The sequence below is a fragment of the Crocuta crocuta genome, unplaced genomic scaffold (genome assembly GCF_008692635.1).
Source record: "Crocuta crocuta isolate KB4526 unplaced genomic scaffold, BGI_CrCroc_1.0 scaffold205, whole genome shotgun sequence".
Classification (NCBI taxonomy): Eukaryota; Metazoa; Chordata; class Mammalia; order Carnivora; family Hyaenidae; genus Crocuta; species Crocuta crocuta.
In genome coordinates, this window is record NW_027530644.1 from 4708327 (window position 1) to 4736321 (window position 27995).

General features: G+C 34.7%; 1 long non-coding RNA gene across 4 annotated transcripts in view; it reads right to left on the bottom strand.

Moving 5' to 3' along the window:
* The window catches only part of LOC144235546 (uncharacterized), a 244502-nt gene that overhangs the window by 46122 nt on the left and 170385 nt on the right, over positions 1 to 27995 (bottom strand). For 2 of the 4 annotated variants that reach the window (XR_013336246.1, XR_013336245.1), the window contains 2 exons: positions 26408 to 26495; positions 18362 to 18440 (listed from right to left, as the gene is read on the bottom strand). This is a non-coding gene — a long non-coding RNA (uncharacterized LOC144235546). The remainder of the gene's footprint in view (positions 1 to 18361; positions 18441 to 26407; positions 26496 to 27995) is intronic. The other 2 variants (XR_013336244.1, XR_013336243.1) reach the window with 1 other exon arrangement.

Here is a 27995-nt window from a genome sequence, read left to right on the forward strand (position 1 = left end):
TGGTCAAACCCGCTGTCAATGATGTTGAATAATTATGATTGGATCCCTGTTCCCATGTCACAACTTCTGTAACTCCCCCATCTCAAACCCCATAAAAACGCTACTCTGCCCTTGTTCGGGGCTCTCAGCATGGATTCATTGCGTTGGTGAGGTCTGGGAGCCCGAGCTTAAGCCCATAATAAAGCCCTTTGCCTTTGCATACATGACTCGGACTCCTTGGTGGTCTTGGGATTTTGGGGAGATCGCGATCTGGGCATAACAATACCAGTTTTCATTTCTCATGGCAGGAGTTGTGCAAAAGCTGCCATTTCCTCATGCTGACTGTCATCCAGTGAGGCCAGTGCAGCTCCCAGCACACGGTGACGTAGCTAATAGATTTTGAAAACAAGACTATCTTCAGAGCTTACATGCCTTGTCCCATTTCCAAGACTGCTCTATGTGGTGAGACATAGTGGTCTCCTTCTTTGGAGTAATGGGGTTGGGTGAGAAATGTTATGCCTCAGCTCTAGTTCCAATTCTAGTTTCAAGGGTCTATTTGACTCTGGATAAGACCATGAAAGTGTTTCTACAGCTAAGATCTGGTGACTGTTATGGTTCACTATTTTTTACAAAAAAGATGTTTTTCTGAATAGCAACTTATGAACTAAATTTCTGTGCCTGTAATCATTTTATATGTTTAAAAATATTTGTCATGGATTGACTCTTTGCACACATATATAAAACACAGAAATCCTTTTTCATGGACCCATTAACTTGTTATTTATTGTATTTATTTTCCATTTTTATATATTAATATTTCTCAATAGCCAGTCTTTAAAAGAACTGGATTTCTCCAGTGAAGAAATGGGCAAAAGACATGAATAAATACTTTTCCAAAGAAGACATCCAGATGGCTAACAGACACTTGAAAAAAATGCTCAACACCACTCATCATCAGGGAAACATAAATCAATACCATGAGATTCTACCTCACACCTGTAAGAATGACTAAAATGAACAACTCAGGTAACAACAGATGTAGGCAAGGATGCGGAGAAAGAGGAACACTTTTGCATTGCTGGTGGGAATGCAAACTGATGTAGCCACTCTGAAAAACAGTATGGAGGTCCCTCAAAAAATTAAAAATAGAACTACCATATGACCTAGCAATTGCACTACTAGGTATTTATCCAAAGGATATAGGAATGCTGATTTGAAGGTGCACATGCATCCCAGTGTTTATAGCAGAAATATCAACAATAACCAAAGTGTGTAAAGAACTCAATGTTCATCGGCTAATGAATAGATTAAGTTATTTTTTTTTAATGACACAAAGCTTAGAACCAAGAAATTCTGAGCCATTGTTTACTGAAGACATTAGGAGTATATTTTATATTTGTGAGTGGGAAGAATCTGTTTATTATTATAATGTTTCTTGGTATTTTTTGTGATATGACAATATAAATGCAATAGTAACTACCACATTGAGAAAGCATTGATTTGATTTATCAAAAGATTCTAGCTACAATATACATTTATCAGTATATATGACTCTGAGTTGTTGTTCCTTTAACTTCTCTGAGGTATCTTTTACTCATCTATAAAACTGCCTTGACAAGTGTATGAGATTATGGTAAGGTTACAGTGAGATCAGGCGTATGAAATAGCTTTCTGCACTGTAAATTGTTATTTAAAAAAAACCAACTGGTTTTCTTTATGAATAACTGTTGTTTCATCTGCAAAGACTAAAAATGTGTGTAGCCCAGAGCAGTTGTTCTATCAATAAAAAATAACTAGATTAAGGCCTGTTCATTACTTGCCTATTTCGCCTTTATGAACACATATTTACTGACCTTCTTTTGCCCATCTCTGCATTTTATTTCAGTCTATGAGATTTGCTAAGACTCAAAGAAGAAACAGGGAATGTGTATGTGTGTGTGAGCATATGTGTGCATATCTGTGAGTGTATGTCTGTGTGTGTGTGTGTGTGTGTGAAGTGATTAGGAAAAAGAAGAGGTGATAAGTTTGCTAACTTTTTAAATCCCCGATGTAAATCCAAGAGGTGATAAGTTTGCTAACTTTTTAAATCCCCGATGTAAATCTCAATGTTTACTACTATTTGTCCAAATGGAGCCCATCAGTACATTCAATAATTATAATTATATTTTTCTATGATAAATGGTTGGTAAACTAACTTTGTGAAGGTGGCTCAATTCAAAAAGTTCCCAGTGATCTTTGATCCCTTCTTTCTTAGTATGTGGCAATTTTAAGAACTACAGTACCTTGGTGAGAAATGACTATGTGCCTGATAAGGTAGTAATATTTTGAAGCCTCATAGTTTGATAGACTGGGACCTTCAGCACCCAAACTACAGGACAGGGTCCAAAACAGAGAAGTGTCATCATTAATTTAATTCCATAGAGGCGACTTCAGTAGTTTTGTACTTGTTTTCTCCACAAACTTCCAACCTCAGAGCTATTTCAGAAGGTAATTATTTAAAATGCATTTACATTAATATGGATTTCATTACTGAGAGTATGTGGAAATGACTAGATAAGAGAAGACTTTTTCCAGGTAATTCATAGTTATAATTAACAATATATGAAATTGGGGCTGCTAACTTTGAAAAGTGACAGAGTTTTCTAGCAAAATTTATTCGACTTTATTAAAATGTACTCAGATTCCCAAACCAAAATCAACTCTAGCAGTCTATTTCTGTAACAACATTTACAATTTTAATTATAAAATCAATTTTCCAGGATAGCAAGCTGAAATTAAATATTATAATATTTATGTTGACTTTTTTTATTGGATCACTCATCTAAATAATTAACCTTTTTTGTCATTTTGTAAGTCCAAGTCACATGTTATAAATATTCTACCAGCAAAGCAGAGTCTTAAAAGGGTGATTTCCAAAATTGCTGTATATTCTTAGAATGTTTCATTGTCTTTGAATAATTAAATCACACTTTAGCACTTGAAAGTTATTTAAAATTTTTCATTGAATTATAACAGCTACAAAAGAGTAAATTAACCATAAGTGAACAGTTCAATCAGTTGCCACAAAGTAAAAGCAACAGTGTAACACTCACAGATCACGAAATAGAATATTATGAGCACAGCATCAACCTGTGTTTGGTCTCAATTAAAATTCAAGTTATCTCCAAACTTCCAATAATGTAGAAGTTTTACATTTTTAAACTTTGTAATACTTATGCAGTAAGTATTTTTTTTTTTGTTAAACTGCTTTCACCCTGCTTCATTTTTTTCTGCAATTAATCTATGTGGTTACACGTAGCAATTAATTCTTTTCCATTGTTTTGTATAACATACCATCATTTGAAACGTCTCTACTTTATCCATGTATGTAATTTATTTATCTGTGTATTTATCTTTTTATGTATACTGTGATTTTTATAAATAAAGCTGCTAGTAGAATTCTAGTTCGTATCTTTCAGTTGTGTATATCTAGCAGTTGAACTACACTAATATATTAAATTCTATGGGATGCTGCCTAATGGGTCCCTAAAGGTGTTGAACAAAATTTATGTTCCCAAAAGCACATAGTAAATTCTTCACTATTACAATATTGCCAATACTTGGTATTAACAGTGTAGTTCTTGTTATCTTATTTTTTGTGGAATGTACATAATGATGGCTCATTATGATGTTTTAAGCCTATCTCTAATGATCATTGAAGCTGAACATTTTTTCATGTTTTCATTGGTTTTCTCATATGTTCACCTCTGAAGTGCCTGTTCAAGACTCTTATCCATTTTGCTATTAAATAGTCTCTATTTTTTCTAGTTATATGAAAGATTTCTTAATATATTTTAGATATGTAATCATTTCCAGGTTTTTATGTTCTGAACAGCTCCAACTCTGTGCTTTGTCTTTTCACTTTCTTAATGATGTCTATAGTGAAATGAAGTTCTTAATTTTAAAATAGTACAAGGTATTAATCTTTTTCCTAAATATACTTACCACTTTTTGCACTTGTTTGAGAAACCTGCCTATCTTAAAGTAAGAATTCTTTTGTATCTAGCAGTTTTATCCATATGAAATTAATTGTTTTAAGGCAAGGGTCGGATTTATTTCTACATATCAATCCAATTTACATAGCACAGGTTATTGAAAAGATCAGCATTCTGTCCTCTGCAATGATACCTTTTTCATAAATCAAGTATCCAAATTATTATGGATCAACTTAACAGATTCTTTTCTATATTACATAACTCTATTTTCATGAAAAACATTGACCTATATTTCTTCTTCCTTTTTTGTATATGTGTAATATTCTTGTTGGGGTTTGTTATCAAGATTTCTGCTGACTCATAAAATAAGTTAGGAAGTGTTCTCTCTTTTTCTAATAATATTAACAAAAACGTGTGTGTGTGTGTGTGTGTGTGTGTGTGTGTGTGTGATTTTTGTCCTAAAAGTATGGGAGAATTCAACAGACAACTAGAATAAGAGGGTTCTTCATGGAAATGCTTTGAGTTATAGATTTAATTTCTTCATTAAATATACAAAAATTATTTAGGTGTTCTGTTTGTCTTCTTAGTAATTGTGTTCTTTAGATATTTCCCTCTAGGATATATTTATTGCCTCTACTACCTACTATTGCCACAAAATTGTTCACTGGTATTAAAAAGCTTGTCAAAACTTAAAAACAATGTAACATTTGTAGGACCTGAGGTGATACCATTTTTTCTCATTTCTGATATTAATTGTGCTTTCTCATTTTTTATGAGTTTCGATATGTTGTTTGCATATTATTATGATGTTAAAATATTTTTTTTAAATTTCCATTGTGTTTCTTTTTCACTCCTCGAATTTTCAGAAGTATATTGCTTATTTTCTATATTTATGAAGATATTCTAGTTACACTCTATCCTCATTATTTATGGTTTCTGTATTTGAGAATTTGCTTATTCACTAAAATTTATGTGTAACCTCCAAATCGGTACTCCTGTCACTTGACCGGGCATTGGCAGACTTGCATAGTGTAGCAAAAAAAGTGAGTAACTGACGCTTATGTTCCCAGCTAAGGTTGGAGAGAGCAACACACTACCTTCTTGTTTCAGCTCTCATATAGAAATGGATGGGCAGGGTAAGGAGCAGTGGTATATAGTGTGAGAAGTTCTGGTTCTGGGGTCAGCTGGTTGGAATTTGAACTCCAGCTCTGGCATCTGTTAGTGGGGCAGCCCCAGGCAAGTCACTTAACATTTCTGAACTTTGTTTTTTCTTTTGCAAAAGAAAGAAAATAAAATCCACCAGGATGAGTATTTTTATTATTTAAGAATATAATTTATGTGAGATATGTAAATATATGTATGTATTTCCCCTAGGAGCAGTGTGGTTCAGTATTCATTTGTTTAGTGTTCATTTTATAGAACATAACTAATGGAAATAATGAGAATTGATCTGATCTGTTTCTTTTCTTAAAGGAATTGCTAGTTTAATTGACTTGTGATCCCAATTCTTTTGACTTTGTGGAAGCTAGATTTATGACCTAGTATGTGTCAATCTTGGAAAAAATTTCCAGTGCATGCTGGGAGCCGTACTGGCCTCGCTGGATGACAGTCACAGTGAGGAAATGGCAGTGTTTGCACAGCTCCTGCCATGAGAAATGAAAACTGGTATCTCCTTCTGCTACTACTGGCTCATGTTGGAAATGAGCCTGCTGGTATTGACCAGGCCTCACAAATTTATTCCAAATCAGGCCGATATTCCCCACACAGATTCCTCATAAGGAAAATCATATTCCTGCCTTTTCAAAAGAGACTTCAGATGAAAGCACTGTGGATGATTGTCAAAAGTCTCTTCCTATGGGCCTTGCAGATCCAAGACTTGGATAATAAAGTGGGTTAAGAACTCAAGACTTAACAATTGAGCTTGGCCCAGAGACAAAGAGCCTAATTTAGAGTTAAGAACAGATATCCACCCCCACCCAATTGTTTCTACTTGGAGCACCAGCCCCCCAAGGCATTTGTGATCAGTATTCAGAGTGACTTATTCTTGCCTTGAATATGCTGATTGCACCCTGTGAAGGAACCTATTGAGGAACTTTTTCTTTTGTGATTATGGGAGCACACACTGTGTTTCCTGAAAGACCTGTTTTTCTTGATACTTCTTAAACAAGCAAGCTATTGACCCCTGCCCACAAAGAAGTAACTTCACCCTTTTTATGCTAAAAACATTGACTTATATGCTAAACATACCTTCCTTTCCCATAGCATAAGCATCTAAATCCCCTACCTCAGTCACCATTGATAAAGGTATGCAGGAGTCTCCTACAAGTCTATGTTCTGGAAAATTCTTACATATCAAAGAAGTTTGTCATCAAAAATCATTGTCTAAGGCTAATGCCACTTCTGTGCCATCCCCCAAACACTCAATTATAAAATAAAGTTGAGCCCCAGTCAGAGCAGAGATGCCTGGTGGTGACCAGAAAGATTCTCAGGGCTCTCTCATCCCTCCCTCGCCGACACCATCCATCCTTCAGGGACCCTGGACCCAGCCAGAGCCGACCTCTGGCAAGTGCACTGTTGTTGGGTCAGTGATATGTGCTATGGGTTGAATTATATTCCCTCAACTTCATATGTTGAAATCCTGTATATCTTTACTCCATTGGGAGGTCCCTGATGCTTTCACAATGATTTCTTAATGTTTCTCAGCTTTTCTATTATTATCAGTAATAAAGTTGATCTTAGGTTAGTCCACTATTAGTGAAAGCAGAACTCTCTTTTTCATCTGATTTTCTTATTCTTCCATCTAATTTGCCTGTACTCTTATTTCCATGTAATTTTGTTTTTTAATTTTTTAAATGCTTTTTATTTATTTCTGAGAAAGAGAGAGAGAGAGAGAGAGAGAGTTAGCAGGGGAGGGTCAGAGAGAAACCGAGACACAGAATCTGAAACGCTCCAGGCTCTGAGCTGGCTGTCAGCACTGAGCCCGATGTGGGGCTCAAACCCACCAACTGTGATATCACGGCCTGAGTCGAAGTTGGATGCTCAACCGACTGAGCCACCTAGGTGCCCTTATTTCCATGTAATTTTGTAAAACAAAACAATATAATTGTAGTTACTCCTTCTGCTTATGATTAAGCTAAGGTTATATCATGAAACTGGACTTAGCTATTATTTTTTCTTCCAAATTTGTATTTAAATTATAGTTAGTTAACATACAGTGAAATATTGGTTTCAGGAGTAGAATTCAGCAATTCATCGATTACATACAACACCCAGTGCCCATCAGAACAAGTGTCTCCTTATTAACCATCACCCACCTAGCCCATCCCCTCGCCACTTCTCACCATCATTCCTCAATTTTTTCTCTATTTTTAAGAGTCTGACTTTAGCTATTATTAAGTCCAGAACACTATAAGAGCCCCCCGCCCCCCACTGTTGGTCAGTATATCAGCCATGATAGACAAAGTTGATTACACTATGGAAATAAACAAAATCCAAAGAGTGACTTAAAACAAACTGTTTTTTTTCCATTTTTTTTATTACTCACACTTTATATCTCTTGGGGTAATAAGGACTTTGCTTTTGCTGATCTCATCAAAGATCTGAACAGATCTTGAAAATCTCTAACCATAGTGGAAGATAGGAAATGACACAGCATGTAAAGTTCTGACTCTTAAAATGTTCCACCTTGATATAACACATCTCTTTTGCTCACATTCCATTAGTCAAGTCAAGTGACATGGCTAGGCCCTACTTCAAGGGCACAGAGACATTAAATCTTACTATGTGTCTAGAAAGAGAAACAGAATATCTCTGAACAGCACTAATGGCTAACACAACCAGTTTTCTAAGTGGTCAATGACCACCATTACCTAGTAATCAAAATATTGTAAAGTTCTCAAAGGAGAAGAATATGTTCTGTTCGTGATTGTATAGTCTCTAATCTAGTTGTATTAGTTTTGTATTGCTGACATAACAAAGTTCCACAAATTTCATAGCTTAAGACAGCACAGATTTATTTATTTATTTATTTTTTATTTACTTACTTACTTACTTACTTATTTATTGTTGTTTTGTAAGGAAGAAATCAGACACAGGTTTCACTGAGGTAAAATCAAAGTGTACCAGACAGGCTGTGTTCTTTTCTGAAAGCACTGGGATGGGGGCAGGAACCCATTTAGTTTGAGTTGTTGGCAAAACTAAGTTCTCTGTAGTTATAAGACTGAGGTCTCTGACTTCTTGTTGGCTCTAAACTGAAGGCCACCCAGAGCTGCTAGAGACTACTGCATTCCTTGGCTCCTGATCCTCTTATTTTCATATTCAAGGCCAGCAAAGGTAGAGATTCTCAATCTCTCTCTTTCTCTTTCTCTCTCTTTCCACACACACACATTAGTATTTATGTCTATTATGTATTATATATTATTATATAATACTATATGATAATGTAATATATAATTATATACATAAATGTTTTAACTTAAAAGATACTGAAAGAGAATTTTAAAAATTATATCTTTTCTTGATCAATATCAGTCAACTAAGTGGGGGCCATCTGGTCCTACATATGGGGAAATACAAGCATAGACAAGCACTTAATTTTTTTTCTTTGTTACTAATTAATCTTGATCCTTTAAGGAATAAATGAAATTAATATCTTTTGAAGCATCAGAAAGAATGGCCTATGTTGGTGAATGCAAGAAAGAGCTTCAACAATCTGCTTTTCTACATGATTCAAGGGGTTTTGCTGAATGATCAATTCAAATATTTAGAAAATAGTTCTATGTATAGTGGAAATAGTAGCATATCCTTCTAAGGCATAATGTAATGTTCAAATAAGTATCCTCCATATTATTCCATCCTATCTTCACAATTGATCTGTGATATAGGCAGGACAGGAATAATTTATCCAATTTTACAAACAGCCTGACATGTCTCTCAAAAATTCAATGTAGTTCAGTCTTTTCTTTCAGAGAATCACCCAGCTGTACAGAAACAACAGAAAATGCTTACAAAGCTATTCCCCTTACCTCATATGCCGGAGTGGGAATAGGCTGGTATGTTGGTTGATCAGCTTTTGACCAATGAAAATCTCAGAATCCACTCTGGAGAGGGGTGTTATGCTTTGCCACATGCTAGCTGTATAATTGTGGGCAAAAATATCACTCTGAAAAATATATGAATTGGTATCTTATCTGATTTATAGTTTTATGGCTTTTAAAATATCCATGTGGAATTGAGTTTCTACAACCAGAAATAAAATGCAGCATGAAGCCCTTGGATACACCATTGCTGAAGGTGTTTTACATTCTGTTTCTGTTAATATAATCAAATTCTTGATGTGAGGATAAATCAGGGACTATAGAATATCATCATGGTGGATAACATTACCATCATTCTATCAGTTCCACATATTTCACATTTGATATGGTTGGTTACATTAAGAGAGAGAACAAAATATTTGTTTGATTGGAGGAAGTTCTGCATTATAATGACATACTACATCCTATGGGTCATCAAAACATGTTGCCATCTCAGAAAACCTTGCCAACTGTGGAAGAGACTAAATATTTGTTCTCTTTCTCTATGGTGTAAGAGATATGTTTAAATCCAGTCATATCACTCTTTGTAGCACGTGTGTATCAGACTCTTTATACTTGGCTTAGGCTTTTAGCATACATTATCTCCTTCTAATCCAACCATCTGTTATGTAAGTTTTGAAGTTTTACTTCTCATGTTATAAACTAGATACAATGAAACTATCATCATTCATTCACATTGTCAGAATTCAAGATACAAGCAACCATTTTCTTCTTTCTGTTTAATTCATCTCATTTTATTTCTTTTTAGAGTAACTGTAAAATTTAGAAGTCATTCTCCTTAAGATCAAGTCACTTCTTTAAACTAGTATGTTCATGCCCAACTATAACTTTTAAAAAATCATCCTTTGAGGGGCGCCTGGGTGGCTTAGTCGGTTAAGCGTCCGACTTTCGCTTAGGTCATGATCTCACGGTTCGTGGGTTCGAGCCCCGCGTCGGGCTCTGTGCTGACTGCCAGCTCAGAGCCTGGAGCCTGTTTCAGTCTGTGACTCTCTCTCTCTCTGACCCTCCCCTGCTCACGCTGTCTCTCTCTCTCTCCTAGAAATAAATAAAACATTTAAAAAAAAAATCATCCTTTGAGATGAAACTTTGTCTCTTCTCCCTGAATTTTGCTATTTTCACAATTTCTACTACCTGTCCTTTTGCAAGGATATTATCTCTCTCCCATAGTCCAAAATACAATATGAACCCATAAAATTGTGCTGATAAACATATCAAATGACATTAGATTTGATTTAATATTAATTTATTTTGTGTATTCAAATGCATATATCAAATGTTTCTTTAGATATGAGCTCTCCTCTTAAGTAAGTCATTGTTCATGGAGGAAAAATAGGTGCGTAAAATCAAACTTTAATATGATATGATTTAGTATTAACAAAGATAGGTAGAAAACACTCTGAGAGGACATGAGAAGGTACTAACTGATGATAGTAAACAAGAACATGATTCATAGAGGACATGATATTTAGGTTGGTTCTTAAAGGATTATTTTAGAGGGATGTAGAACTGAGTAGAGGGTAGAGTGCAAGCATATTTCAGGCAAAGATAATGGTATGATTTATTAGTTATCTACTGGCGCATAACAAATACCATCAACTTAGCTGTTTGAAACAACACACACTTATTATCTTATAACTTCCATGTGTCATTTTAGCTAAGCATGCTTATCTGAGTCATCTGCTCAGGGTCTCACATGGCTGTGTTCGAGTGGTTGTCTTGGTTTGCATTCTCATCTGGATACTCCATTAAGGAAGAATTGGCTTCTAAGCTCATTCAGGTTGTTGTAGAATTAGTTTCCCTGTGGCTGTAATCCTGTCCTATATATTAAAGTCACTATTAGTGTACATTCCACCTTTTATGTGCCTTTGGCATGACCCTTGACCATAAGCATAAAAATCAATCATTATTGTTTTGTTAGAAATATGTACTTCTTCTTCACCTAAAGGCTAGAGATTCCTACTCTAATGGATAATAATCATTTTATTAATAATACTATTGCAAAATGCTATTGAATGTGTATTGCATGTAGATAATATTCTGAAAACTCAACAAGAATTATCTCTTAGAATAAATCCTTTGGTTGTAAAGCCAATGACAGGTGTAGAAGCTGAAGTGAAACAACTTGCTCAGATTCAAACTCCTGGTCAATAGCAGAGTCAGAATCCTAATCTAGAATATGGACGGAAGTCTATGGCATACTCCTCACCATTATGCAATGCTCCTAGATTTAACACTGTGTAAAGTAAGAACTCAAGCAAACAAACACCATTAACACTTTGTAATATTTGAAATTGGTCCTTCAACTATTTTCTTCTTTTTGGATTCCTTTCATCCTAAACTATTTCTGCCTATGAATGATATGGCTTTTCCACCTTATGTTATTACCCCCAAATGAGGAAAAATTAAATGTTAATGAAGTTGGCTCAGTATTTTTTGCATAATAAATTGGAAAGGAGAAGGAATGAATCTGTCATCTGAAAAGAAATCTACTTAAAAAAATATATTTCTGTGTTGACAAGTTTTGATACATAATAACATACTATCCTAGTCTTAAGTATTATAGTCGTCTTGGGCAAAACTAATGTACAGCCTATTCAGTTAAATGCTCCCAATGGCATAATCTAAAGTCACTATGAAGTCTTGTGTTCAATAAACTTCACCATTGTTTCAGGAGCCTTTGTGGAGAATGAATCACTCTTACTTACTTATTTATTCAACCATGTGTTCTTTCAACAGTGGTAGACACGATAAGGATATTGGCAATGCAGAACTGAAGATGAAATTGTCAGTTTTTTGTCTTTCTATGGGCAGACTTTGAATTACCTTTGAAACTAGAAGAGGAGTACAGAGAGAGAAGTGATTCCAATCTTTGGACAGATTCCTTACCTCATTTGATAAAAGGTACTATCAAGAAAGATAGCCAATATCAGACGCTGTGGCAGGAAATAAATTTCAGGGTAAGGTCTCACCAAGTGCAAGCACTCATTAGGAATTATAGGTCAGAGGATGAGAAGGACATATGAAAGCCCTCCTAAAAGCAGAAGGATATTGAATATATTGATAATTGACTGCTGATTGTTTCGTTAGTTCAGTGAGGAATATTCCCTTATTTGGAGCTACAATAGACTTGTTATAAAAACCAAAATAAGAAAATTAGACATTAGAAAAATAGGATGAAAAAGATGTCTGTGGCCCACAATGACAAAAGTTAATTTCTGTAAGTAACTAGAGTATTTTGACAAGACTATGCCAAAATAACTTTATTGAAATGAACTGACACATTTGTAGTTCACAAAGTATCTTTTTAAGGTAAATCAAGTTATAGTACTCTCAACTTTATAAATGGGGAACATGAGTTTATTACTAAACTTCCATGAATGGATAGTAATGCTCAACTTTCAAACAGTCAGTGATCCATTTAATCTCTCTTGTTTTAAGGAGGAGATAGCTTTATCGCTGGTCTAAATAACAAAACTCATTTTTTTAATGTAATATGTAGTCTGAAAAAATGGGGATACAAAAAATGCAAAAGATTGGCAAATTAATTTTTCAACTAAAACCAGTTGTTTTATGGGGTACCTGGGTGGCTCAGTTAGTTTAGCATCAACTTTGGCTCAGGTTATGATCTCACAGTCTGTGGGTTCGAGCACCACATGGGGTTCTGTGCTGACACCTCAGAGCCTGGAGCCTGCTTCAGATTCTGTGTCTCCCTTTCCTTCTGTTCCTCCCCAGCTCGCATTCTGTTTCTCAAAAATAAAGATTTTTTAAAAAGTTTAAAAAATATCCATTAGAATTCCTTCATTTATTAGAACATATTTATTGAGCTGCCACAGCGAACCAGACACTTCTAGGCTCAGGGAATAAACATAATACCTTTTGAAAGAAATAAGAAGACTTTGAACACAAAAGAATACATGATTGTTTGACAAGGAATTATGAGGTGATTGGTAGAATATAAAAGAAAATTTAGGCAGAATGAGTGGGATTCTTTGTTGTATTGGTGGCCAGGGAAGGGAGGAGAAACTTGGAGTAATTATAGTGTAAACCCTGTGAATATCCAGGGACACGGCATCTGAGGTCAAAGAAACAGCACAGACAGAAACATTAAGGTTTGGCAGGTTCAAGGAATTGTTAGGAGGGTAATATCCCTGGAATGAGCCTTCAGCTGTAGGACACAGGATCAATTTAAGATATTAAAGCACAAAATTAGTTGGCTGGGACAGACTAGATCCAGTAAACAGAAAGTAGTAAGTATCTGCACATAAAAATATTATCAAAATCTTCAACTATAGGTAGTCTACTTACATCACTTACCACTACATGAGGCATCTGCAAATAGCCATTCTCTTCCTTGAATCAATGTACCTATCCTAAAACCTGATGTCTTTTCCTACTGTAAGGACACAAGTATAAACCAGACTGACTCCATAACAGGCTTTAAGTTTCCCCTCTAAACTAGAAGGCCTAAGTTTCAGTTTCCATGAAACTATCAGGCAGTTACACATTGCCCAAGGCCGAAGAAACTGCCCACCACATCACTCCACCACACTACCTTGGCAACACCCAATCAAGAAAGGCCAGCAACTATAGATAAAACTCTGTTACCTAATGTTAAAGTTAACCCATTAGGCGCCGAACAAGACCCTAGGCTCGCACTGTAATTGGTTGAATTTAAAAGTACTCTAACTGTTGTAATTGGGTCTCGCCAAAAGCAACAAATACTCTAGACAATGTGTATAATTGTATAATTATGATTGGATCACTGTTCCCATGCCACAACTTCTGTAACTCCCCCGTCACAAACCCCATAAAAACCCTACTCTGCCTTCGTTCGGGGCTCACAGCAATGATCCACTGCACTGGTAAAGTCTGTGAGCCCGAGCTCGAGCCCGTAATAAAGCCCTTTGCCTTTGCATGCGTGACTCGGTCTCCCCAGTGGTCTCTGGTCGTTGAGGATACCGCGATCTGGGTGGATTCCTGTTTTCTCTTGTTGATTTTGCAAGAGTTTCATTCCAATCAGCATTATTCTGAATCCTTTTTACCTCGGTCTACTATCTTCATTATTGGAAGACAGACTGATATTTAAATTAATTTCGTGTGATTCACATCCACTATTTGGTTATAACAAGTCTCTTTTTAACATTAAATTTAAAGTTAGGGGAGCAGGGGGGCTCTCCTGTACGTTATTTAAATGGGCTTATTTAATAAAGTATTGAAATATTTTTATGTAAAATGAATAATTAATTCCTTATCTGTAAGCCACATGTCAACACAAAATGTCAACAGCCCCAAATGTGGACTCTACCTTCAAACATTAAGATTTGACTTCTCTGTATGCTTATGTTACTGGAACATTCATCACGATACACTGTAAACAAATGAAAGATAGTTTGCTAGTTGTGTGAAAATAAACAAAAGGGACAGACATATGAACAACAGAGCAGTCACCTTTTCTCTTTTCAATCTCTTTTGGCAGGAACATTAAGATTTACACATCTGGCCTTTAGATGGATACAGTATATTTATTTAAAATTTAAAGTAACATTTTAGTCCTACTGATTTTTGAGGCTATGTGAGTGTTTTATTTTTCCCTCTGGGGAAAATTTGCAAGTCAGGTTTTATGCAACCAACCCAAAGTGTGAGCACAGTGTGTTAAACAACTGAGAATTTCAACTGTTTTAGTGACTCTGGCTCCGAGGAAAGATTGTGACATTATATTTCAGGCCATTTTGTCTAATAGTAATTTCACTTTCATTACTTTATGCAGCCAACGCAGCACTGGAGCTTGGCTATGGAGTAAAGGGCATTGTGTTTTTGAAACTATTAATACCATTTCCAGTTTTTTAGACATCTTTGTTTGGTGGCATTTCATCCCAATGCACTAAGCAGGCTATTTTTTTTTCCCTTGCATGCAATACTTAAATAAAAGATGATTCTAACTTTTTTTCAGGTCTTGTAGTTGCCTTGATCGCATGGCTCTGCATTTTAGGGAGATGCTTTGAAAAATAAAGCACTGTAATCATTAAAGATCCACTGACAATCACTTACCTTCTGTAGATATGCTATTATACCTCACAGAAACTGAAGTTTCTTACTGACTATGAGCATTTCCTGTAAAAATTCAGAGTCCCAGGGGCGCCTGGGTGGCTTAGTCGGTTAAGCGTCCGACNCCTTAGATTCTGACTATATATTTTCCAAAGTAGAATATTATGTCTCATTTGTTTGTACTCTTCCAACCAACAATTTACTCTGTGATGTATGATAGATGTCTGAGGGCGCACGCATGGTGGGAGGTGATGGTAATGGAAGGCACTCAGAAAGCGGATCCTTAACTGCATTACCTATTACTCTGTGTATCCTGAACTCCAAGAATAAAAGCTCCTTTCTTTCCAGCTCCTTATAATGTTCACATATTCTCTTCTTCACTGAATGCCTCATTAGCTTTATCTTAAGTGGGCTTTGTTTACTCAGAAATTTGTGTTCATTGTTAAATAAGACTATTTTTCAAAGTGACAAAAACACTGTATTGCCATGGGGCTACTTTGAAATCTGCTGCGAAAAGTGTTCTGCTTAAAAATCAAAACACAAATTGTATGCTTACGTTTAAATGTTCTTGGATTACAATCTTTCCGAGACCTCGCTCCAAGTGACATCTTATTAGTTCACCTCTGTTTGGATTAGGTCCAAATTCATGTCTACCATACAGTGATTGATGTTCTGCTCTCTGGTGCACAGCATGTGCTCATGACCCAGGTATCAAATGTTTATCCGACCTTATGTGCCTATTCTGAGAGAGTCCTCACTTTGGGAGTGTCTTCTATCTAATTCGTATGCTAGGTGTTAACCAGATGTGCAGTAATAGGAAAGAGGATGGCTCAAATGTTACCTAGAGGTTATATGCCTGTGGTGACCATTTTTCTAAACCCAAAATTGAGACAAATTGGTTGACAAATATGAATAAACTCATGGGCACAGAGGGAGATAATATTTTTAAGTAGAACAATCTTGGAAATCACAAGTTTAGATATAAACAAACCCAAGTACACAGACACACAGAGACACACATATCCTTGGTTAAAAGCAGAGCCACCCATTCCCCTCAACAGAAATGACCTCTGACCACTGGTAATGTTCCAGGTTATTCAGTATAGAGATATGTAACCATTGTGTGCATCTTCAATTTCAGTCAGTTTAATTTACACAGGTTTGAAGATTCATGTCAAGAATGTAGTTCAATATTAGATATGTTTTTAATAATCCAGTGAATCCAAATTTAATTTTATGTTTAGATATAGCAGTTTATGAATTTATAGTAAATAAAAATTCAAAGTCCTTCACCATTGGGATTTCACATTATTTTTTAATTTCCAAACTTTCAAACTATGTGTATAGCTCATAGTATTATATTTTGTTCACTAAGAAAAAAGCAAAAATATTGTGTTGAACATATAAATCATGTATCTCACACCACTCTAAATATTAAAGTAATAGGCAATCACTGACATCATTCTAACATTATATTTTCTGTAAAGATACACATACACATTAAGCACATATATATGTTTATTTATTTATATTTAAAATTGTTGATCATTTTTTTGAGATTTTTTAAGCTTCTTTTAAGAAATAAATATTTCCAAGTGCGCTTAAAAAGCAAATGTTACAATCAAGGCAAGGATTTCACAGTATAATTGCCAATAAAAGTAGCTCAAGAAATTCGTGTTCAGTTTAAGGGTCCATGCAGACATCCCCAAGTCATCTTGGAGAATCTATAATGATGGTAACTCTTATGAGACTCATTCTCTTCCATATGAAAAAAAATAATACAGCCTTGACATTGATGCATGCAATATATTTTTAAGATGACATTTACACAGTACTATTCTTGCTAGGAAAAAGTAACAATTCAAAGAAGAAAGCTTTTTTTATAGTATGGTGCAATATGACTGAAAAGGCCTCATGTTCCAATTTCTACACTTTGCTACTCATTCTTTGAAGAAGTCAGTACTATCCTAATGGAAATTTTTTAAAAATATTCAATATGTAAAGTGATCCCATTACATATAGCACTAAAATATTTACCTAAGGAAATTTAGGTGATCCGATGTGGTTTTTTGAAAATAAAAGATAAATATCATACAATGCTTTCAGTTTTATTCATTGTAAGAAATGAGCACATCTGTGCGTGTTTGTATCATATGTCTGAATGCTAGACTAGGAGCTATGCTTAGTTAAACTGGCTGCAACAACGAATGGGGTATGGCAGCATAGACTTTATATAAGAAGATCAAATTAAAAAGTACCTTCAAAATTCAGTGAGGAAAAATTGAAGAGGACTAAGTTCAAGGGTAAGCTGAGTCAACTCTACAAATATAATACAGAAAATAATTAGTGAGCATGAGACACATAAAGCTCAGTTCACAGATTCAGGTGTTAAAGAAATATAATTTCATCTTCTGAAAGTTAATTTTAGATTCTAAGCCTCTGTTCTGTTGGGTGGATTAAAAAAAATTAACATGTCACTTACGGGCTTAGCCTCTATCCCTGCCATTGAGTTCTGTATTGTGATTCTGAGATCTTACCCCGTGCTCTGCTGAGGCTGTGTTCCCAGGGTTACCTCCACATTGCCCAGTACTGACTTCAAGACCCAGCTTGGCCTCTCCAAATGCAGATGGTCCCTGCTGCTCTTTGAAACATGGAGTTCTTTATTTCTATCAACTTGCATTCTTGACATAGGCATTTTTCTCTGGATTACGTTACATTCCTGGTGAGCTGCCCTGACTATAAGCAAAGAATCCATCGATTTCCTTCCTTTTTTCCTCTCTGCTTCTCATCAATTCTCCTCCCTGTTAAAAATACCTTTTTAGTCTCATATAGCTAAGACCACTAAGTAAAAATTGCAAGTAGGCCTGATGATGTATTGAAGTCAGAAAAAGAACTTGGAAGCTTTTAACTGTGGCCAAGTGAGAATCTGCTCAATTGATAAATTGTATGGAGACGAGGGCCACCACAGTCCCTATCCTTCTGTGGCTTGGAATAGAATTGAGGGAGGGAGTCCACAGTTCTGAGCTCCTCTCATCTGGTGGATTCCTCATTTCATGCAGGTTTGTAAGACCTCTGAATTCACAAAACACTTTTATGTAGGCACAGGCACCCGAGGATAGAGACATCCACTCACTCATATACTAATCCTGCATTTGTCCTTTGCAGTAGACTTTGGCTTGGTAGTAAAGCAAACTGAAAGCAACCTTGCACAGGTCTAAGTCATTTTCCCAGACCTGGAGCCACGCCAGCCTTGGTTGTCAAACCTACCTCACTTCACAGCTTCTGTCTATCATTTCCCATTCTGAGGCCACAGGATTTGGAAACAGTGGGCAGAAAGTCTGCTGTCCTGAGCAGAAAGGAAAATATGATGAGTGCAAGTAAGAAAATAAAAGTCAACATCTTAAACTATTACCAAAGTATAAGTCCAAATATAAGTGAACAAAAAAAATACCTCTATGTCACAGAACATGAGCATAAATAATCAATAACTTTTATTCTTTAGATTTGATATTTGTTAGAAATAGAGGCATACTGTAGAAAATTGTGAAAAAACTATCATATTTGGCAAGAAAAAAAAGATTGCAAGGGTTCATTTTTTTCAAAACACCTCAATTCACTAGTGAATCTCTCTTGTTTCTGAGTGACTTTCTTTGGTGATTCACTTGTTGCCAAAGATTTGGAATATCTCTAGGCTGAACCTGGTAGAAATTGTGCAGTAAGTATATTTCTCTTATGAATCTGTGCCATTCCTCTTCTTGTAAGGGTGATTTACCGGATTTCTTTGTGTTCTCTTTCCTTCTTTCTTCTTAAAACCTACTTTGGAAAGGATGTGACACAACATTCATAGCATACTTAGAAAACAACTCCGTAAATAGGGAAGTTCTATTTGGAAGTGAACAAATACTTCAAGAATATCAAGGCTTTGGGGATCAATGTCCCACTTCTGTGTCCCTTTTCTAAGGACATAAACATACTTCCAGTTTGAGACCAGTAATTGTTTTAGTAACAACTTGTCTGATAGATTTTTATCTCTTCACATATTAAATATTCAAGAGTTGTAATTCAGTCCTTCACCTATATATTTTACTTGACATTAAATGGAGAATTCTACAAGATTAATTTAGTACTTTGAGAAAAAATGTCATACAGTTGCTTACAGAGAAAGCAAGACATGATACAAATATTGGAGCCTCTGGAAGTCGGTACACGATTAGATTCTCTTCTCTCTTCCATTCTTCACTATCCTACCCATAAATAAAACTAGACTGTACATTTATTTTAATGCCATGACTATAAAGATACAGGAAAATATGTTTAAGTTCAGTTCTCAATGAATTTTGAATAATAACTCAAATTCATGAATTTCAGGGATTGGAGGGAGAAGAAGCCTTCTTTTCTCATTGATGAGAGTAGCTTTTAACTTAAAGATTAGTTTCAAGATTTAACCTAAATGGTAATAACTTCGTATCTGGATAGGAATATAGTGTTATAGAAATATAATTGTGATCATCTCAACGTTTTATGGTGGTGCTCCTCTGTATTACCAAGTAAGGCTCAGAAGAAATCCCACTCATTAGAAAAAAAATTTTTAAAGGTGGAGGGGAGAGCCTGGGTGCTCAGCCATTTAAGCGTCTGGCTTCAGTTCAGGTCATGATCTCACAGTTCATGGGTTTGAGCCCCACATCAGGCTTTGTGCTGACAACTTGGAGCCTGTTTCAGATTCTCTGTCTCCCTGTCTCTCTGACCTTCCCCACTCATGCTTTGTCTCTCTCTCTCAAGAGTAAACAAACATTAAAAATAAATAAAAAAAGAAGAAGAAATCCTACTGAATCATATGCAAAGTAAATTTCAGTAATTGAGTTACATAACCCATTGGGGTCATCATTATTTTGAGAATGTATGTTCTTATTAAGCTTTCACACAATTATTGTATCAAATGTGCATTTGGAAAGCTTCTAACATTTAGAAGCCATGGGACCATAAGTAGTTTGATTTGAAGTGATGATCATGGTTTGCTTTCAGTTGAATGGGGACAGAAATTTTTATTATGATTAGAGTAATTGGCATATTTTTATGGATTCATTTTTTAATTTGGCACCCATTCAACTTCACAGCTCAAGCTACAGTAGTGGCATGATGGATTACTGTGGGTTCTTTTCATTATTATTAAATTTAATTAATTTTTGCTCAGGTACCCAGATGTGAGCAGCATCAGGCTTCTAATCTAATAATACAGACTGGAAAATATGTGCTGTCAATTACAGACATTTTGTAATGGAAACAATTAAAAGAATCATTAATGAAAAGTAGTTTGCCTCCCAATGTAGCTGGCTCTAGTTAATCAAAGGTACTTTGAAATTGAAGTCATTAATAAACTTTTCTTGCTTTTATACCAAGAAAGTGTTCTGAGATTTATTTTTGAAATTAGAAAGGTATTTTGAAAAAAAATGACTTAATGTATTTTGCTTTTTATAAAAACAGTTTTCTTCACCACCAACATATGTTTAAAATAGAAAAACAACTAACAAAATAAGGATTTGAATTTTCAGTGAAAAAAAAATTCCCTGTAGGGGCCCCTGGGTGGCTCAGTTAGTTAAGCCTCTGACTCCTTATTTCGGCTCTCATGATCTCACAGTCATGAGATCGAGCCCCACGTCCAGCTCTGCACTGAGTGTGAAGCCTGCTTAAGATTCTCTCTCTCCCTCTTCCTCTGCATTTCCCCCATTCATGCACATGTTCACAGGAGTGTGCATGATCTCTCTTTCTCTCAATAAACAAATAATAATAATAATAATAAAGTAAATTCCCTGTAAATTTAATTAGTATTTTTGCAGAGATGGAGGTGATAAACATTTTTACTTACTCTGCTAGTCAGTCTCCTCGTTGCTCCCACATCAATTGTTTTTAAAATGTAGGAAATATTACATAGAGTCCCTTACCTTCTAACCTGGAGTGATTTGGGCCAACAAGAAGCAACAGCAGGAGACTGAAGGCAGGAAGAAATTGGAGTATTTCTTTCTGCTTTCCTCCCTTCGTTGGCACTCTAACTCTGACAGCCACTGCATCTCTTTCTTCGTAGCTCTTCTCTGGGCCCCAGTAAAATATTCACCCCTCTTCAGATGTAGTAATCGTTTCCTAGTATTGCTAGTCTCTGGATGCTACAACATCTCTTATTTGCTCTTGTCTTTATAGCCGTACATATACCTCAACTAAAGGCTCTTCATTTAACCCATCCCAATGGATTCTGTCTTCTGCTCAGACATAACTTGAACTGAGTATAACTCTTAACTTCTGCTCGGAGTCAACAAATATCCCTAGCTTGTCTTTGGAATGTGGACTAGGAGTTTCTATACTATTTTCATATATCATTTCATAAGGATGAGTACAAATATAAGGATACAACTCAGCATATTAAGATTGTTACGTGCTATGAAGTTTTTCTTGAGGTAAAATCTACTCTATGTGCTCTTAAGGAGAACACTCTTTTTTCATGAGATGTGTCTCATGACTTGGAAGCAGTATTGCATATGAATTTAAAAACATATTAGTCTTTATTTCATTTTGACGTAATATGATATTAGGAAAATGATGCCACCCATGAATCTTTCAATAAGTAAGGTCAATCTTATTATTTATGTATATTATAATCATGAAACTCTTGATAATTGGCATCAATGTGTTGGAATGTTCATAATTTCAGAAATAATTATCAGCTACCTAAGAACCTGCAAGAGTTCATTGAACTTATTCAGTGTTCCTATTTTAATATACTTTCAAATTTGCATTACTTAGAATGATTTTAATGTTAATACAATATTCCATGTTGATTCTGAAGTTGATTGAAAATCTTTTATCATCTCCTTTTTTAATGTAACCATTGTCATCAAAGAAATACCTCTTGGTAATGTTTACCATAAATGAAATGAGTCAGTTAATATACCGCTGAGTACAATGGTATTTTCTGATAGATTCATGGGACCTATCTGGACATCACTCCAAATATTAATATTTAATAAATTCTAGCACTATGTAATATGTTTCTAATCTGAAAGACTACAAGCACTTATTTTAGATATCTGGTTTTTATGTGAGTTCAAGAAGGTGAGTGTTTATGTCTGACAAATGCCTATTTCCAACTGACTTGTAGCTTAAAATTTTCATGTAGTCCCTAGAATGTAGAAGATGCTAATTAAATGCTTAAATGAATGAATGAATTTCTGGTTTGAAATATTTTCAAAGAATTGCTTAATCTAGAATAATTAAAAGTTATCATTTGTTAAAAAGCAAATCTTTGTAACAATGTTTTTGTGAAATGATTCCATTTTCATTTGATATATTCTGTTCTTTGCTTTAGCATCCATTAACTCTTCACAAATCGCAATTTAAGTGATTAGCTGTTGCATTACTAAGGTTTATTTACAGGGTTTTTAAATGGTTATGGGAAAAATATGAAACTTTGACTTCAAGCTTTCATAATGTGTTTTCTCTGAAATAGTTTTCTTTGCATGATAAATTTGTTTATGTTATGGTGTCCTCTCATGTAATTACGCAGAATAACATCAGAATCATGAAGCACCAGTGGAAAACACAATGCAATGTTTACAACTTCATGTTTCATTTCACTTTTATGTCTCTGAGTTATTTGAGGGTATATGCCAAACACTGGACCTTTGCCCTCAAGAAGAACTCTTTGGTCTTCTCCACCTTCCATAGCTTCTAGGAAATTGAATTTTATATATTGGATCTCCCAGACTCCTTTGCCCTCTGGCTTCTGAGGTGTGTCCGGACACTGTGAGGCCCAGAGAGTAGATCTAAAGGGGGAGAGTGAGGTGGGACACTGATTGCCCCCACTCGCTGCCTGTGGGGGTGGGTGCCCTTATGGAAGGCCTTATCTCCTTTGGGTGATTCTCTTCTGGAACTACAGCCATCTCCATAACTGCGGTCTTCCTTGCTTCTTTAACCTAGAAACAGACACAACTCCCTGCTGTGATGGCTTTGACCACACACCAACCTTTATTCATGTTCCAAATGCTATCTATGGCTCTATAAACTGACCCCACATTAAATTCTCTAGAATTAACTCACTTAAATATGTCATTATTCTCCTTCAAGGACCTTGACTGATACAAGACATTTTCTCAAATGGCTGCATTTTTAAGCTGTTTTTACTTCTTCCAAATGATTCACTTAGAAATGTGATTTATTTACTCTGTCTTCCAAAAAGATTTATTCCTACTGACATAGATTTGTTAATTGAAAAATAAAAAGTTGGCATGGAAAACTTAATATTATCAAACATCTGAATTCAATATACTTTTTAAATTACATTTCTAAGTAGTTGTGAAGAGAAAATTTCCAAATATATTCAATAAGACTGCATCATTATTTAAAAATATAAATAAAGTATTTTCACACATAAAAATAAGACAATAATCTACTCCTCAGATTAATTTGTGAACGTATATATGGGAAGTGATGTGATAGCCCTGATATTCTACAGCATAAAGCACATTAACATTTATAAAGGTAATCATTAATCATATTTGCCATGACACTATGATCCAGTACTACCATCATTTTTCAGACTTTGCCTATTATTAAAATGCCATGTTGACTTAGATTATGTCTGTATGTAACATTGCCAGCCTAGCTGATTTTGATAAGTCAAAGCTAAAATACAGAGCAAGGTAGACATGTCTTATCCAAATGACCCCTTTAGGGTTTATTATTTTTAACAGTACTTCCTACATATAAGCAATTGTTTCTGTAACACTTCATTATTTTTAAAAATTTGCAAATAATTTATCATTATATTTCTTATTAAGTGATTCAACAAATATTTATGGGGTAACCACTATTCTGGCTTGTTGATGTCAGGTGTCATCAGGAATAAAATAAATCACTCTCATGGAGCTTTCATTCAAGAAGTGCTACAGAGAGAGTAAATATGAGTAACCAACACACATGGGTAGGTGCTGATAATGCTATGAAAAAAAAATAAATATGGCAAAGAGATGCGTATGGATGGAGCTATCAGACAAGGCAAGGTGTAAGAACAATTTAACTTCTTTGGTCCACTTCCTGTCTTTTGGGTTATTGTTATCATGTTTTTCATTTTATGTATACATTAAACCCTAGAAATGACTATTATTGCTCTTTTGTGCAGTTAATATTTATTTATATCTTTTCAGATAATTATAATTTTACTTTTTTTATTCCCTTCTGCTTCATTGGACTTCCATTTGGAATTTGTTTCTTTTCATCAGGAATCTATCTTTTATTTCCTTTATTTTATTGAGAGTGATAAATCCAGAATTTTGGTTGTTGCTGTTCAAAAATTGTCTTTATCTTTAATCTTAAATGAAAATTCCTTAAGTTTAGGACTAATTTTAGCATTTTAAGATCCCGGTTCTCTGACATCCACTGATTCTGTTGCAAAGTCATATCTCAATTAATTCTCTCTTCATCTGTGTCCAATCTGCTGTTAAGCCCAGCCATTGATTTCTCAATTTTAAATATTGTACTTTTTTTCAGTTCTAGAACTTGAATTGGGTTTTTATAGCTTTCAATTCTCTGCTAAAATCTCCAAGCTCATCTGTTATCTTTTTCAACATATTAACCATGGTTATTTTAAAGTCTGTGTCTCATAAATGTTTTATCAAGAGCTCCATGGGTTATGCTTCTATTGTCCATTGCATTGCTTTTTCTTTATTTTTGTCCTTATTGTCTTAATATTTGTATGCCTGTTATTTTTGAGTGAGTATTAAGTATTGTAAATCTGAAATTGTAGAAATAATATGAGGCTTCAGAGGATGATGATGATACAAGCCTGAGAAGAGAATTTACATTTACCTTTGGTAGACTGGGAGCATTCTGGAAGCATCGTCATCCAGTGTTAGGGCTTAAAATGATTTAAAGCTGGGTTCTAACCTGTGTACAAAAGTGATCTATTTTAATTGCACCCTTACTTATCTTAACCAAATATGGGAGATTGAACGTGCCCTCTCTTGGAGTACCTAGACTGAAATTTTTGTTCCTCCAGCTTCATAACATGTCAAAGGCCCTTTCAGTTTCCCAACCACTCAATTACTTCACCTGAAATATATAGAAACTCTTGAGGCAAAAGCAGCCCCAAATATTGGCTGTATCTCTCTTCTTCCAGATCTTAGCTTTCTCATTCTTCATTGTCTTATTGATTTTTCATGATTTCAAGTAAATAGTCCTTAATTTTTCTCATTTTTCTTAGCAAGAGAATTTCTCAATCTGCCATAACTGAAAGCATAAATCTGCCCATAAATTTATTACTGAAGCCATAAGAAAACAAGTTCTAATCAGTAGATCCGTAAGAATCAGAGAAACGAAAATATTGGGTAAATGTCTGTCAGTTTCAGAGATTCAACTTTAAAATTTTAGATGCAGATTCTGAACTAAAAAGAGTAGATTCTAATGAAAAGGGTTGTGATTGAGTAGACTTGAACTGCTTCGTTTTCATCTTATATATACTCTCAACTTGTATATATAAGACAGATCTTAAAAGAAAATGGTGTAAAATTAAGTTTATGCAAAGGCCTTAGGACACAGAGACATACAAATTGGAGAAAAAGGAATTAGTGTAAATTACAAGGAGTATTTTTTAAGATCACATATTTAGGTATAAAATTTAATTTTCTTGAGGCACATGAATGTCAGTTAGTTAAACATTCAATTTTGGCTCAGTTCATGATCTCACAGTTTGTGAGTTTGAGCCCTGCATCAGAATTTCTGCTGTCATCACAGAGTCTGCTTCAGATCCTCTATATCCCTCTCTCTGCCTCTCTCCCCACTCACACTCTCTCCCTCAAAAATGAATAATCTGAACATTTAAAATAAATAAATAAAATTTAATTTTCTTTGCAGTAAAAATAATTTTACAGTTTTGTATTTTTTACTTTAAATTTCATGGCAATTTTAGATATCAGTCTTTGTTTTCCACTGTTATCCTAAAAAGCTAAAAAAGTAATATTACCATAACAATGAGTAAAATTTGGACAAAATTAATGTATAATACCACCATTCTATCAAATAATTCATGTTTATTTTTATCTTCTAGTACTATCCACAAATGTTTATTTTTTACATAGTTGCAATAAGATATATAATAATTCAAGTCATTTTTTAAAAAACTAATAATATAATAACATACCTCACCATTTAATTTCATTAAATATTTAAATGTTTGCATTAAAATCCCAATGTTTCATTGATTCCTAATTATTTTGTTTTCTTAAACCCTACTCCAGGAAAATCAATAATGCACTGTTGTTTCATATTTACCAGCATTAATTTGGAGATAGATTTGGATTTGAACAAGGACTCTTCCACTTCTCACATCATTTATTTCCCTGAGTCTGAGTTCCTGCATCTGTAAAATGGGATAATAAGGAAACAATTAAGAAATGACTGTGAGGATTAGTGCTAATTCAAGTAAAGCCCTAATCATGGCCTGGCATGTAGTAAGCACTCAATAGATAAATATCAGTTTAACAATCTCATTTAATCTCAAATAATCAGAATTTGAACTAAAATATTGCATACATACTAACCAAGAAGAAATGAACCCTAGCTCTGATATTAGAATGGTCGCTTTAAATCCTGCCCCCATCACTGGCTGCCTGGCTAGTTGGGAAGTTACATAATTTTTCAAATCCTGAGTTGTCCTTTCTGGATTTTAGAGAGAGAAACACTAACATAAAATCTGCGAAAATCACTAACACAGTGCTTAACACATTAAATTCAGTATTAAATTCCTTTTCTCTTAGCTTTCTCCTATCAAACTCATAGAACACGTCTGTCTCCATGAACATTATCCTCTCTCTACTCCTTCTCCAGTGACTCAGCAAGTACGTTAGAAGCCTTTCTCTTGACAATTGTAGGTTTTAAAAATAACAATGGTGTTTTGACTATTTTTATGTCCTTTTTGACTATTCTTGGATGCAAGAAGTTTCCAGGAAGAAAGTGCTGTGTTAATTTGACTACTATTTACCTTTCTGTGATGGTCAGAATATAATATAATAAAAGTCAGTTATTCCTTTCCTGAAGCATTGCATTTTTAAGGAAAAGAGCAGGGGACTTTGTTACAGATAGATTCAGTTTTAAAATTGGGACCCTGATAATTATTAGTTCCATAAGTTTAAGAAATCTTGTTAGTTAACTGATCTGAGTCCCAGTTTATCTATCTGTAAAAGCTGATTGATAATATCTTCTCTTAGAATCAAGTAAGGGCTACAATGAAATAATGCATGTAAGATATTCACTCAACTGGTAACTGTGAAAAAAGATTAATTTTGTCTTATTTTAATAACTTATCAGGTACAGCTATCCAGAGAACCAAAATATCTGTGTATGTTGTATTTGTTCTTATTAAGAACTTTTACAAATAAGAAAGCTGTAACTGTAGACCCTGTTTTTTTTTTTTTTGTTTGTTTTGTTTTATGTCATTTTACTCAGTAGGGACTGTGGTTAAAGCTAAAAGCACTTACCTGAGAGGCTAGAGAGAGCTCTTCACACCAATATTAACTCCATCTTTGGTAGTTCTATATCATTCAACTCTTCCTCACCTACCAGCTCCAATAACCAAACCAAAGTCTAAACCCTGTAAGTTGTTTAGCACATGAGATGTTTGCTTTATTATATGCTTTTGTTGAAAATATCATTTGCGCTTAGAAATGCAATACTGTAACACACAGGAAAAATCTTTTCAATTGACTTCTCTCCATGTTCTCCCCACCAACAAAATCTAATGTATAAATTTGACCTTTCAATGATTATCACAATAATAAAATGTTCCATAAAAAGTAAGTGTTCTTTGGTCTCAGTGATATAAAAGGTATTTTAATCATTGGATAAGAAAAAGGGATATTTT